We start from the raw sequence: 14,902 nt of genomic DNA on the forward strand, positions 1-14,902 counted from the left end.
TTCTTATTCTAAGTACCAAAATAATCTTAAGCAATGTAACGCAAAATCTAAAGAAAACAGGCCACATTATCTTCCCAATAAATGATAATAAAATAAAAAATAATTCTTTACCTGCACTGTAAGGAAAGTCCAGTATACACAATTATTCCGTAATTTAATTACTGCTAATTACTGTTAATTACTATTTAGCACTGTTCACTGCTAACGCTTTGTTAATTCTATCAATCACTGTTACCGATGCTATGTTATATATCTCCTGTGATAGAACCAAAACGATATGTTGAATAAAATCTATTGATTACGTATAATTTGTTCACCGTCAGACCGGTAAGATTCAATATTTTAATATTTCCAATGACAATGAAAACATTAATTGTCATTCACGTTAGGATAGTCAAACTAATTTGAACAAATAACAAAAAAAACTAAATTCGATTTGAAAATAAAATATTGAAAAATTACATAAAGTAAACGTCTAAATTAAATAAAAAAATCAATTTTCACGCCTTTTATGACGGAAAGCATTTCTTATATTGTTGTTCATTAATAATGGAAAGTGTGACATCAATATTCATTAGTGTACAATCGTCTATGCATTTTATATTGCAAAGATAATCTTATTTATATGCATTTATTAATTTCTTAAGTAATGAGATGAACCTATTTGTTTACTAATTAATGACTGGCATTTATACTGGCGGTTATTAGCTCTGAGTTTTTCTGATAACCGATAAATAATAATGTGTTATTGACTCACAAACTCGAGGACATAATTATAAATTAAGCTGTTCTTTTGAAATATAGTTGCAATGCATCAGTAGTACAGATATTAGTTATCTTAATCATGTTGAAAAATGCTTGCATTTGTAACGGGTATTTCTAGTTCAAACACACAATGGTAAAGGGTTCGTTCATTTAATACATAAATAGTATATTGAACTATGGTTCATAGGTTAGTGAGCTGGGTTGAGAATATTAATGCTGTGAAAACAAATCTGTTCACCACTCGATATATCAAATATCCAGAATATTAGAATATTGAAAATCACAAAATTTAAGATTAAATGAACATAATGTTTGCACCTGTCCTAAGTCAGGAATCTGATGTACAGTAGTTGTCGTTTGTTTATGTAATATATACGTGTTTCTCGTTTCTCGTTTTGTTTATATAGATTAGACCGTTGGTTTTCCCGTTTGAATGGTTTTACACTAGTAATTTTGGGGCCCTTTATAGCTTGTTGTTCGGTGTGAGCCAATTAAGGCTCCGTGTTGAAGGCCGTACTTTAACCTATAATGGTTTACTTGTTAAATTGTTATTTGTATGGAGAGTTGTCTCATTGGCACTCACACCACATCTTCCTATATCTAATAACTTATAAAAAAGATTATCAAACAGACAATTTTTCTCTACTGCATTCCAATATGTCTCTGGTAAAATCTACCAGATGAAAACAAAATCGTACCATAACAATAGTACTAGAAACAGAAACAAGAACTTACTAAGATATCAAACACAACAATAAAGTAAGTTAGTTAGTTATGTCGACCACTAACAACCCTACCGACACTGATGTTGTGAGTTTGACTGTTCCTAAGTGCTGAAACTTCGAATTATATCGTTATTTGATTTAGAATGCCAGTTTTCTCTCTATTGTCGATGGTTTTATCTTGGTATTCAGACTTTCTCTACCAAAACAACTGGTCGTCGCGATATCACCAAGCAAGCTGAAATTAGTATGTTCTTATACCGTGACTGTGTACTTTAAAAGATCCCGTCAGTATGGTATTGTTCTATTATATGTCATTATGATATATTTCTATTATGAATTACAATATACGTTGAACCACAAACGTCAAAATCATTCAATCGCGGCGTAGTGGAATTAACTATTTTTGGATTCTTATAAATTCTATATATAACTTTTGGACTAGTTTAAATCTCGGTCTATTTCTGAAATTAATTCTTACATACTTTTGATTTTTTAACCCTGTATGCTAACATTCCTATGTAAATTTTATAATTGTTTGTATGCACATTGAACGACAAATTTATGTGACGTATAAAATTTTCTGATATCAGACACTCAAATCAATGAATTTGTTCGTAGATAGTAGATGTTTTGTGTTCTGTTAAATTGTTCCTTTTAAAATTGATATACGATGATGACTGATGTACCCATATTTTGACTATTTTATTTATTGTGTCTGTTTATTTAACGCATCAATGTAAATATATCGGAAATTGATGAGACTGTCATTAAAGTGAGAGGGTTAGCGCTATAGAACCAGGTTTAATCCACCATTTTCTACATTTGAAAATGCCTGTACCAAGTCAGGAATATGACAGTTCTTGTCCATTCGTTTTTGATGCGTTTTGTTATTTGATTTTGCCATGTTATTATGGACTTTCCGAATCGATTTTCCTCTAAGTTCAGTATTTTTGTGATTTACTTTTCACCATCAATCAATATATTAATAGGTAATGTTATTCTACTTAACCACAATAGAAAATCAACAATGAGGGTCGGTTGAAAACAAAACTTTATAACAAAAGATTGATGATTTTTGTTTCCCAATTGTGAACTTTCAATTTCTATGAAGCAACATTCTAGCAGCACCTGTATTTGGAGTATATATCTCCTAGTTGATACGATATTTTCTAAGGGTTGTATTTTCTATCATGATTTCCTTGATCGAGGGTTGCTCCACATAAGGAAGCTAAGAACCCATGAGGTCAAAGTAATGGAGTTGAAATCATTCCTTCGTAAGTTTTACGGACGCCATCACGAGTTGGTTGACCGTCATGGAGTATCCATTTGATAGATTATAGCGGATAAGTTCAAAAGAGGGACGAAAGATACCAAAGGGACAGTCAAACTCATAAATCTAAAACAAACTGACAACGCCATGGCTAAAAATGAAAAAGACAAACAGAAAAACAATTATAGTACACATGACACAACATAGAAAACTAAAGAATAAACAACACGAACCCCACCAAAATGTCGTAACTACAATCCTGTCCACATTTCCCAGAATATGACCTACCGAACAAGACTAAGGTTAAAACCAACAAGAGTATCATGACGGTTGTCACATGTAGAGCAGGATCTTCTTACCCTTCCGAAACACCTGAGAAACCCCAAGTTTTTGGTTGGGTTTGTGTTGCTCAGTCTTTAGCTATCTATGTTGTGTTTTATGTACTATTGTTTGACGTAATGTCAGTTATTTTCCACTTATGAATTTGAATGTCCTTTCGGTATCTTTCGCCTCTCTTTTTCTGTAATTGACAATATTTGACATATCATTATAGAAGTATGTCATTAATGAATATGAAAAGGAAAAACTTACCTAGGCGTATATGGTAAAAAGATTCTGATGTTTATTCCCTAGATGGTCTTCAACATCGTTCTCGAATTTACCATTTAATTTTATAGATTCAGGCGTCATTGATGAGTTTTTGTTAAGTCTTGTTTGGGATATCTGGCCCATTCTCACATATACAATAATAAGCCGGGAAAGTGTTTTTATCTTACCTCCTATACATTTCCAGGAATATGATTGGTTATAAGCGTCCGCGTGCAAACTGTGTATATTTGATATTAGGTTAGTAGGGAGGCGGGGATTATCTCATACACGGATAGTAGTGGAGTTACGTCCCTTTATATTCCATATTAGGTAAGAAGAGGGCGAGGCTTATTTCATACACGGTTAGTAATGGTGTTATGTCCCTTTATAAAAACAAAACGGTGCTGAGAAAAAAATCTTAAAAGTTCAAACAGACGAAGAAATTGATGATTAAGATTGAAATAAATTCATAAAACACATTTAAACCTTACAAGTCGTTATTGCTGGCATCTGTTTTTGTAGGATCAATGGAAGTATTTTCTTTTTAATGCTAACAGTATTGAAGACTTGCTCATTTTGAGAATTACTAGTCTTAATATCACACGTTCAGATAGTCGGTAAGATAAATTCGTTACATAGTGTGCTAGTGGCGTAATACAGTATATATGGGGTCAGTAAATTCCATATGGGGATTCGAGCTTCGCTCTCATCCAATATGGAATTTACTGACCCCATATATACCGTATTAGGTCACTAGCACACTATGTAACTTATAGTATCAATAGTAGAAGATTTAGCAAAAAGTAAAATCACAAAAATACTGAACTTACAGGAAGATCAATTGGGAAAGTCCATAATCACATGATATAGTTTCAACCGAATAATCGTCAACATGATTGTCCTAACCATAAGATAATTATTTATTGACAAATTAACATGCTATCCACTTATTAAGTAAGTAAGTAAGTAATGACTTTATTTACAGAGGGTCACTCAATTAGCTTTCGCTAATCTACCTTGAGGCCCTCACAAAGAACAAACAGTACAAATATTACAAAGCTTACAGTTTCTAACATATTATGTAAATGCACTATTCATACTAACTTTAAACTGTCTGTAGAACAAGAGAAAAATAAATTCATTGATATATACATTGTATATACATAACATTCAAATCATTAGAATATTTGAGTAAGTTGTTATAAATCATTTATAGACAAGAAATCAACACATTTTTGTTTAAAAGTGTCCAGGTTTTCACAACATTTTATTTCATTTGGTAGTTTATTCCAAAGTATAGATGAGCTATATGAAAAAGATTTCTTCATTGAATTTGTGTTCGGTCGTACAACAGCTAAATTATTATTTGCAGATGACCTTAGATTTCTACTATGTAGGTTAACAATTGGACAACAGAGTTCCTTTAAGTAATCAGGTGCTTTATCGTTTAGAATTTTATGTACAAGAATAAGTTTATGATATGAAATTCGAGATTTGAAATTCAACCACTTTAGCTCTTTAAATAAATTTATACTAGGTGTTAGTATTGGTGCATCAAGTATAATCCTTGCAGCTCTTTTCTGCATTTTAAGGATTTTTTTATATCCATCCTCATAGCAATTTCCCCATATTGAGCAACAAAAATCAAATATGGGCAGAATATAAGCATTATAAAACAGCTTTCTACTACTTATATCCAAAAATTTCTTAATTCTAGATAGCAGTGCGATACGAGAACTTAAGTTTTTACATACATAGTCAATTTGAAATTTCCAGTCCAAATTTTTGTCAATATATACACCCAAAAGTTTCTGTATTTCAACGGGTGTGATTAAAGATATTCCAAATCATTCCCTTCCTCCCATCAAAAACACTTATCTTTTACCTAGAGTTAAACAACTGTCAAAATATGTCAATTTCGAAACCTTGTATTAATCGATTTAGATATGAGCCAATGCTTTACCAAAACATCGTAATACAGGTTGTTTATAAAAACATGATTATGTAGGTGAAAGATCTTCTGACTTAAATATTTTTGACAAAACCTAATATATGTAAAATGTCAATAAAAGGTTAAATATCAACTGTTTCAGGAGATCACAATCGACATTTTTGCATTAAAGTGTCCATCATATGTCATCCCTTCTCAAATAGAGGGGAAATTAATATAATTTGAAAAAGCTTGAACATTTCTTAAATGTTTGCAATTTCATAAGCCAGATAATAAAGCTCTTATCACACCTCAACCGTTACTTCTAAAACGGCTGATACATCATGATAACAAAAAAAAGTGTTTAGTTATACATTTTTTTTGTGCTATATTTTATGTGACGTTGTAAGATGAAAATGGATCGACCGGTTAGAAATAAGTATCTCCTTATTTTATGTTTTTGGAAAATCATTGAATATCCAATCATGAACCCTGTAAAGAAGAAATCGTGATAATAGTACAATAAAGAGAGACGAAGGTAGTCAATAGTGTAACGTTTTCTACGAATAATTTGATATGGTTAATCATATTCTTTTAATTGCAGAAAAAAGCAAAGTTGCAAATAAAAATATACCCTAGGCAAAGGTGATCATTGACAGAAAACAGAGGCGAATGATAGCGAGGAAATATTTAAACTCATTAGTAAAAAATATGGCCATGGTTCCCAATAATAATTGGAGGAAATTTAGGGTTTAACGGAAGAGTACGACCTTTTAAAAAAATACATGTACATAATTGACTACTAAAAGAAGACTGTGGTCACATTAAATACGCACTGTAATTTGATATATTGCTGTTGATCGATATATATCTTTTTAAAAACAACATTCCACATCTTCTTTTTTATATCCATTCCATTTTGTTTTCTCTTATGCTGTAGGTAGTCACTATTTTTCAACATATCATATTGTAATATCAGTAAAATATAGTGAAATCTGTCAAACTTGTAAAAAATACAAATTTATCAATAAAAATATCTATTACATTATAATTCATATGCCGAAGGATTGATAAGATAGGATAACTTTATCATGATTTTATATTTTCTATAGATTGAAAAATTACGAGTGTAAAAGTCAATGTTAAAAAGTTGTTCTTAAAATACTTTTTTTTCTTTTATCATTGGTAAATCAGATGGTAAAGTGATAAACCAAACAGCGTTCAATTTTCATTCATTGAGGTTTTCTCCCAGTCTGTCTTTGTCAGTTCAAGTGTTTGGCAAAACTATTTTAAGAAAAAAATACGTGATTTCATCAATCGCTGAGCAAAAAAGAAAGCTCATATCAATCAGTTTTATTTGTTTTGTTAACACAATTGTTGTTGTTTTTTTCGCACGAAATGACATTGTAGAAAATCTTTTTTTATATTATGACGTTGTTAGGGTTGCAAATGTACTTGATTTATGAATGATTGAAAAAACGAACAAACGATCACATTGGCATAAAAAGTACATGTCAATTTCTGCATAACAATGCAAATAAATTACAAAATAATCAGAAGATCAAACAAAGCTTACAACAAATTGATAAAAACAAAATACAATTTAGATTTCTTTTTATCATGATGTTTAGCTCTCTTTTCACTTGTTTAATGACTGGATTTGAATATGTTTATTTGAGGTGTGACACGTTGGCAAATTCAGAATTTCAGATGAGGTTCTGATGTATGGATTAGCACTTTAAGTAGAAATTCTTCAACATTAATTTTAACTTCATGATGTCATTGCAATTTTAGTTTTATGCAGACGGAACGAGTGTCTGGCGGCGTACAAATTTGAATTCTGGTATCTATGATGAGTTTATTCAAACAGTAAGTGAAATACGGAAGTTGTTAGATCATCTTCATAGTAGATATTTGTATCGGCATCATATATCAGGATGTCTACTTTCTTTATGTTTTTGGCTTAAAAAAATTTAAATTGCTCAACATACGTAGGTTACCGAAATATATAAATCGCCTTAGCCATATTTAGCACAAAGTTTAGGTAGTTTGTCTTGCAATACTATTCAACTTTGTACTTGATATTTCAATTTTGTTCATTCGAGCGCCACTGTTAAGTCTAATGTAGATGAAGCAATACTGAGCCTGATATCTTTGATGACCTCCGCCATTTTTTTCCAATTCAAATATGATTTTTGTAAAAAGATTCGTATTTGCAATATCTTATATAGCAAGTACCAAATAACGGTTGTAAAAAATGCAAAATTAGGAAAATTAAATGTTGAAAGCATTTTATTTCATATCTTTTCATGTCCCTTGTAGATTTACGGCAAACTGATTTTGTCTTAATAACAAGAGCATTTTACAGAGAATTGACAAAATTGAAACAAAATGTCAATTTCGGATATTTAAGAACCAATAAGAACGGTTTTAAATACAATAGGTGAGGCCCATCATATCTTGATTAATTCATATCTGTTTCTGCAATCTGTTGAATATCAATAAGCTTTTTGACAATAACAAAAAAATAAAAAAAATATTATATTGCGTAACTACTTTGAATGTTTTTTTTTATTTCATGTCCAATGTTCTCTCAATTTTGTCTTTAAATTTTTGTTTGTTTGATTGTTAGTCAAATATGTTTGTTATTGCATAAGTAAACTTTATATTTAATTTGCCAACAGATATAAAAATCGGAAATAAATCATTACGTAATTACATATTATTTGAAAATTAATTTATTTGCGAACTTGCGGCTAACAAAACATGTCAATTCTGCTGTGTATGTTTCTAATTTTGTATCAATACGCTGAATAACAATCGGACACGTCAAATACAGGCTGATATTTTTTTATATTAATTTTAGGTGTTTACGGAAGCTTGATGAATACAGTGATGAGGTTAACCACGAGGAAAACGATGTCAAATACAAATGTATTCATAGTAACACAAATGTCGTTTTACAGTTTTTCATTAGCCCCAAGGTTACATTTGTAGAATGCATTTTTATTTATATACAATATAATTGTTTGTTTTACTGAGTTTTCCTAGGTCGCTGTTTTTCCTTATCTTTTATCATAAAAAAACCCAATTACAATTTTATTTTGATATGCTGCTGTATATGTTAGAAATCAGTAGAACATATACATAACCGTGATGATCTCCATATATGCTAAATGACGATATTCCAGAAGAGAGGCGAAATATACCAGAGATACATTTAAACGAACTGCATCGCCATGGCTAAAAAAAAGAAAGACTAACAGACAAACACTAGTACACAGAACACAACACAGGAAATTAAAGCCAAGCAACACAAACCCCACGAAACACTGCGGTGATCTCAGGTGCTCCGGAAGGGTATGCAGATCCTGATCCAAATGTGGGACCCGTCGTGTTTGTCATGTTAGTAACAAGTCTTATCGAAGGTCGCATTTGTAAAAAAGGGACGGAATTGTAGTTCCGACACAAAGAAAATGTCGGTATTCACCTTTGAAAGATGCACAAATAACAAATCAGTAGTATTAATTTGATTCAATGAAATTTACAAAAAAAAAAGAAGATACAATTGTACAATTGCAACGGCGATTGCTAGATTTTAATCACGATATGAAACTGAAATAATAGTGTCTGGTGTTTCCTTTATGAATTTAATTTGATGCTTTCAACATATTCATCAAACTTTGAACTATTTAGTGAGAGGACATAATATTTAAGACAGAACGTGACAATAAAAGATAAGCTAAATTCGTTTAATTCTTCCTAAAAATGGTTTCTTTAGTTTATTAACAACATCACAGTACCAATACAGGAACACAACAAAACAAGAGGGGCACTTTTGAAAACTGTCAATTCAACTTAACATATGTTTATTTTTTCTTGTTTTGTTTCTGTTAAATAAGAAAAAAATGGTGGTTTTTTAAGTAGTGGACACTAAAATTCGTTTAAAGGAATCAAATATATAGCTTAGCTTTGACAGATCTTGCACGTATTCAAGCACTAAAAAACATAAAAAAAACTACTGTTAAATAAACATAATCATCATGCGTTTCCCTAATAAGACAATGACAATGTCTGACAGAAACATTATGTATTCTAATATGTTTTCTTGAGTTCATTCTACATGTGTTTGTTATCCAAATTATCTTTAAGTTATCTGCAAATTCGATGCAAATATTTAAATTGTGGTAACTCTCTAATGAACTGCCGGTGTCAATGTCCTATCTTTATAAGTGACAATATTACCTTATTTCATTATCAAAGTCGTCTTTATATTCTTCCCTTTGATCTGCTTCCTGGTACAATGTTTATCAAAACTTAATTCATATTCAAAGCTTTCATCAACGATGATGCTTATAAATTATTCATGTTTCCTTTGGTATCAAGTCTATAATACCATCCGTGAAACACGTTTAAAACATAGTTTTCCCTTATTCTATTTGACAATGGACCACAGATAATTTTGAATTTTCAAAATATACAATCAATTAGACGAACCCTAGCCTAATTGACTTTGAATGTCCTTTAGTGATTATGTTGTGTTTGCCGTTTTCGATGGTTCATTATGGAAATGCCGTCTCTGTCAATTTACGTCAAGAGAACTACATTTATTTTACATTAGGCTTTCTTTCTTATGCCTAATATGCTGGTTTATTATGCTAAAGCTGTCTGCCTTATGTACTTGTCTTTTACCAATTTATCATTTCGTGCAATAAAAATCGGGAATGAAGAATATGTCATAAATTACATTATAAATGACATTGGAAAAGGTAAATGCAATACTAAAGTACGTTACGAAAGTCAAAAATAATTGTAGGCGATGCATGCAATGCGATTTAATTACATAGTGCATAGATAAAAGACATTGCTTAGTGTCAACATCCTACATGTACCTATTGACATTACAATTAGAAATGAAAGTTTCTCTTTAGACTTGTATACTTTCAAATCTTTCTTGCAGAAATGTATTTCAGTGAAAAAACTCGAAATTTTATGATACAATTTTTGATCTTGAAAGTGTTACTACTAATATGGCAAATAACAAACTCCGAGAAAAATTCCTTAATTAAATGGCAAAAAGTCAAATAACAAAATATACCAAAAAGAAAAATCCCTCATCAATTGGCAATTTATAACACATCAAATGAATAGTTGTCATATTCTTGACTTTGTGCAGGATTTTATTCTGCAGAAAATGGTGGATTAAACCTTCTTTTAAAGCTAGATAAACCTATAAATTGTATGACAGTAGTTTAAGTAAATTTAATGTTATTAAAATTATTTAAGCAAAATGTGATAATATACTCAACTAAGTCCTATGTGCATATTTGTTTTAAATTATTGATTACAAACCCATAACGTATAATCGACAAACATATTTCATTCGGTTAATAATTTTGATTAAAAATAAACTCTAGACTAAAATACCTTATTATCAAAGACTAATGACCTCCAAACATCGAAGTACATAAACCTGTATGAACATTTTTTGCGTTTAATCTTTGTGATATTTTATTATCGAACTAGAGATAAAGGATACTACAGATACAGTTAAGTCGGCCTCATATCTTGACTCACATCTAGAAATTGACAAGAGGGTCGGTTGAAAACAAAATTTTACGACACAAGAGATGATTTCAGCTTTCCAATTGCGAACTTTCATTTTTAAGTAGCAACATTCTAGCAGCACCTACATACGGGGTATATGTCTCCGAATTTATACGATATTCCCGTGCTTGCATTTCCTATCATGATTTTCTTGAAAGAGGGTTGCTGCTCACAAGGAAGCTATTAAACCAATAGTTCCAAATGGTGAGGTTGAAATCATCATGTCATTGGATGCGCATGTCACTGTCGTGTCACTGTCGTGTCACTGTCGTGTCACTGTCGTGTCACTGTCGTGTCACTGTCGTGTCACTGTCGTGCCACTGTTGTGCCACTGCCGTACGATTGTCGTACGACTGTCGCACAACAGTCGCGGGTCACTCGCGCGTTTGACTCCAAACTACTTGTATATATATATATATATATATATAAAGAAGGCCCGATTTATTGCGTGCCATTTGCCTTTTGCTTTCATTATTCTTCAATGTCATTTTAAGATCGGTCCAGGTAAACGACATTTTTCATATTAGTTTATATTATAATTCTTCAGCAAATTTGAACCGTTCGATTGATGACCAAACCCCCCAACGTCGGGCGTATCGCTGGTTCCTATACTATTCACTGTCTTGAATCAACGTCAACAAGACCATATTTTGCTCTTGTTGGAGTCCGGCAAGGCGCATATTCAGCAGGACCAAGCGTAATCGTTCTGATAGAATAGCAATCCTCTTCTTCCGCCGAATTGTCTTCTTCTAAATAAAACGAAAATATGTTGCACGACGAACGTACCACTGTCGTACGACAGACAATCAATCTTGTGCCACCATCATACGAAATTTGCTATGCGTGAGACAATCGTGCGACTGTATCACGAGTATCTTGCGACAGGCGTGAGATTGTCGTACGACAGTCGTAATACAGTCGTACGATTGTTTTTATTAAAATTGTTTATGTTGGTACCCACGACAATGTGTTTAATCACACATCAGTCGCAGGACTGTTGTAAGACGCTTTCACGACAGCCACAAGACAGTAACATGACAAAAAATCGTAGAGCAAAAAAGGTGCATGTTTAATTTTCGTCACACGACACACGACAACGCCACGATGCATAATTCCAATTGTATTATTGCGAGCGCAACTGATATATCTTGTGTCGACAAAACGCGTATATGGCGTTTACAAGTACAAGACTAGTGTCATTGTTGATTTCTTTTAATCTTTGTAGTAATTCTTTTCTGAATTGTATTCATAATAAAGTTCATTTATGCTGAGAGAGCTTATCAAATATTCCAATTGATTTATATCTAGACTACATATTAAAGAAATTGAAAAAAATCATGGAAAGAAATTAAGATACATATTTATAATCCTACATATAAATAGTCTCAATATTCCAACAGTTTGGTCAGGAAGCGATTATGACGGACACATTGTTTAAATTTGGATATACATTTTCAAAAAAATATATCTGCACGTTTAATGTGTTAGAGCTTTCGGTTTTACCATATGCTTAAGGACTTTCCGCTTAGAATCTTCCTCGGAATTTTTTGTTATCTTTGATAGTAGATACAAAATCAAAAGTAAAAACAAAAGAGCTGTTTACAACCAGCCGTTTAGATTTCCTGCACCCATCTTCAAGTCAAAATCTCCGTCTTTCGACTCGGACATTGACCTTGCTTCAGACAGAAACGTACCAAAACGGTGGATGCCAGCCTGTTGTTTGGTTACCTTTGTTATGTATCTAATACATAACCGGTAAATAACCAGCCTATACAGTACACTTAATTGACTTTACGTGTTGTAAAATCAAATCACTTAAATACTATGGTCTTCTGGTTTGTTTATTATTTGAATATACTTTGCATCATAAATGTAGTTAACAGCCGATAAACAACATGTATTTTACATTAACCTTTTTTTGCAAGTTTGCATAAACTGTCAAAAAATACAAGAAGACAAAAAAAAGAAAACATAAAAATAATATCTGTATAGTGTTTTAAGTACTTACTTACCCAATGATTTTTATTCATTGATTATGATGGTATTAAAGTTTTTCGAACCGCACACTCCCTTCATCAAATCTGAGAATATTTATACAAAAAAAAATAGTTTTGCTTTTTATTGTGATCAAAGCAAACGAAATGAAATTTGGCATGCTCTTACCTAAGGTGTTTGAAATACATCAACAATTGATTTAAGTTTGAGTTGAATTTGTTTTTGAATATAAAGAGAGGTAGATAAACCTACAAGCACGAAGATCAATGCATGGACGAAAATATTTTCATAAAACAAACAAACAAACAAACAAACAAATAATTTATTAGAGTCTCACCTCTTTAAAACATTTGATATACAACACAATATAATATTAACAATTTATAAAAAAGAGCCACTCTGAAAAGAGTTATGAGAGACTGTAAAAACACAGATTAAAATACATTTATATTACACATCTATTACATATATCAATATATCTTAGCATAAAACACCATACTATTAAAAACACTTATACAAAAAAAAAACAAACAACATTATAGAAACTTATTACGAGTATAAAATACACTTTCTCTTAAAAAGTACTTCATGGCAGATTTTGGCTGTAAAATAACAAACTCTATCATCATGAAACATAAATAAAAACTTTTCTTCATTACTTAAATTACTAAAACTACTTTCTATATTACATACACTGTTAAAAAATATCGTTCGCAGATCTGCATATTCTGGGCATTCTAATAAAACATGTTTTTCATCTTCAATTATATTCAAATCATTTTTTCTACAATTAAAACAGAACCTTTCATTTACATCTATACCTTCATATCATATTTTTATATTTTATATTTTTATAAACATATCAGACATATCGTATAAAACTTCTCGTGAAAAGGAAAAGAACCGTTATACATTTTCTGCAGAATTGTAAATTCTACGCCATTAAATTTAAGATTTCATGCAAGTTGATTAAAACGATTCGGAAATAAAGCTTATAATTAGGCACCGCATAAAATGTCGTATACCCTGAGACATTGATGGAAAGTGTTCAGGAGTTTCTTTCGTGTATATTTCAACACGAATGCCAATAATATAACGGTACTTTAAAATGTGTTCGTTTAAAAAAAAATATGTGAAGCTATATTTCAATTTAAAGTTGAACATTTTAAATCAATATCATAATTTAAAAAGTGAGGCATCTTTATTTTTTATAGATTATGTCGATTTGTACCCTTGTTTATGTAGACATATTTGTGGGGTTTCAAGACTGAAAGCTCTTCAACATTACGTTATTGCACTTGATCTATATTTCCAATTGTATTAATTCGAGCGCCACTGATATATCTTGTGTTGTCAAAACGCGTATATGTCTGAAATGTATATGTCGTGTACAAGTTTCGATTTTGTACAGGTTATAACATGTACAAAATTGTTGTACATGTTTTAATTTGTACAATGCAAAAATACAAGTTATAACATGTACAAAAGAACCTCATACATGTTATAACATGTACAAAATATTGCTTTAAAATGGTTTTAACTTGTACAAAATTTAAAAATAAAGAAATATTTCTATAATTACAACACATGCCACTAACCTCAATGATATTTTAATCATTATTTTGTTATTGTTCATTTATGTTAGTGTGATACCTTTTTGATACAGTTAGTTATTGACCAGATAAATAGTTTTTTATGATTACATAATACCTTAAAGACTTTTTAAATTCACATGTAGTTAATTAAGATTATTCAGTATTCTTACCTAGTATACAAACAGAAGAAGACTTAGAAGCAATATTTGAAGCAAGTTCTGTATCTAGTAACACTGACAGTGAAAACCCTTTTTTACCGAGACAGAAAATAATACAGACACTGAAATCGAAACTGAAAACAATTTCAGAGGCGGACGACACAAACATTGAAACTGATGATTAATTGACTGGTCATGATTCAGCAGACACCAAAAAACGAACAAATGAGTTAGAAACAGAATCAATGGTAATGAAGTGATGCGAACAT

General features: G+C 31.0%; 1 protein-coding gene across 1 annotated transcript in view; it reads right to left on the minus strand.

Moving 5' to 3' along the window:
- The window catches only part of LOC139501284 (G-protein coupled receptor dmsr-1-like), a 45,338-nt gene extending 45,105 nt beyond the window's left edge, over positions 1–233 (minus strand). The window contains exon 1 of the mRNA XM_071290319.1: positions 112–233. The gene's annotated coding sequence lies outside the window, so the exon portion shown is untranslated. The remainder of the gene's footprint in view (positions 1–111) is intronic.
- Positions 234–14,902: the final 14,669 nt, after the last annotated feature.

Source organism: Mytilus edulis, chromosome 13 (genome assembly GCF_963676685.1).
Source record: "Mytilus edulis chromosome 13, xbMytEdul2.2, whole genome shotgun sequence".
NCBI lineage: Eukaryota > Metazoa > Mollusca > Bivalvia > Mytilida > Mytilidae > Mytilus > Mytilus edulis.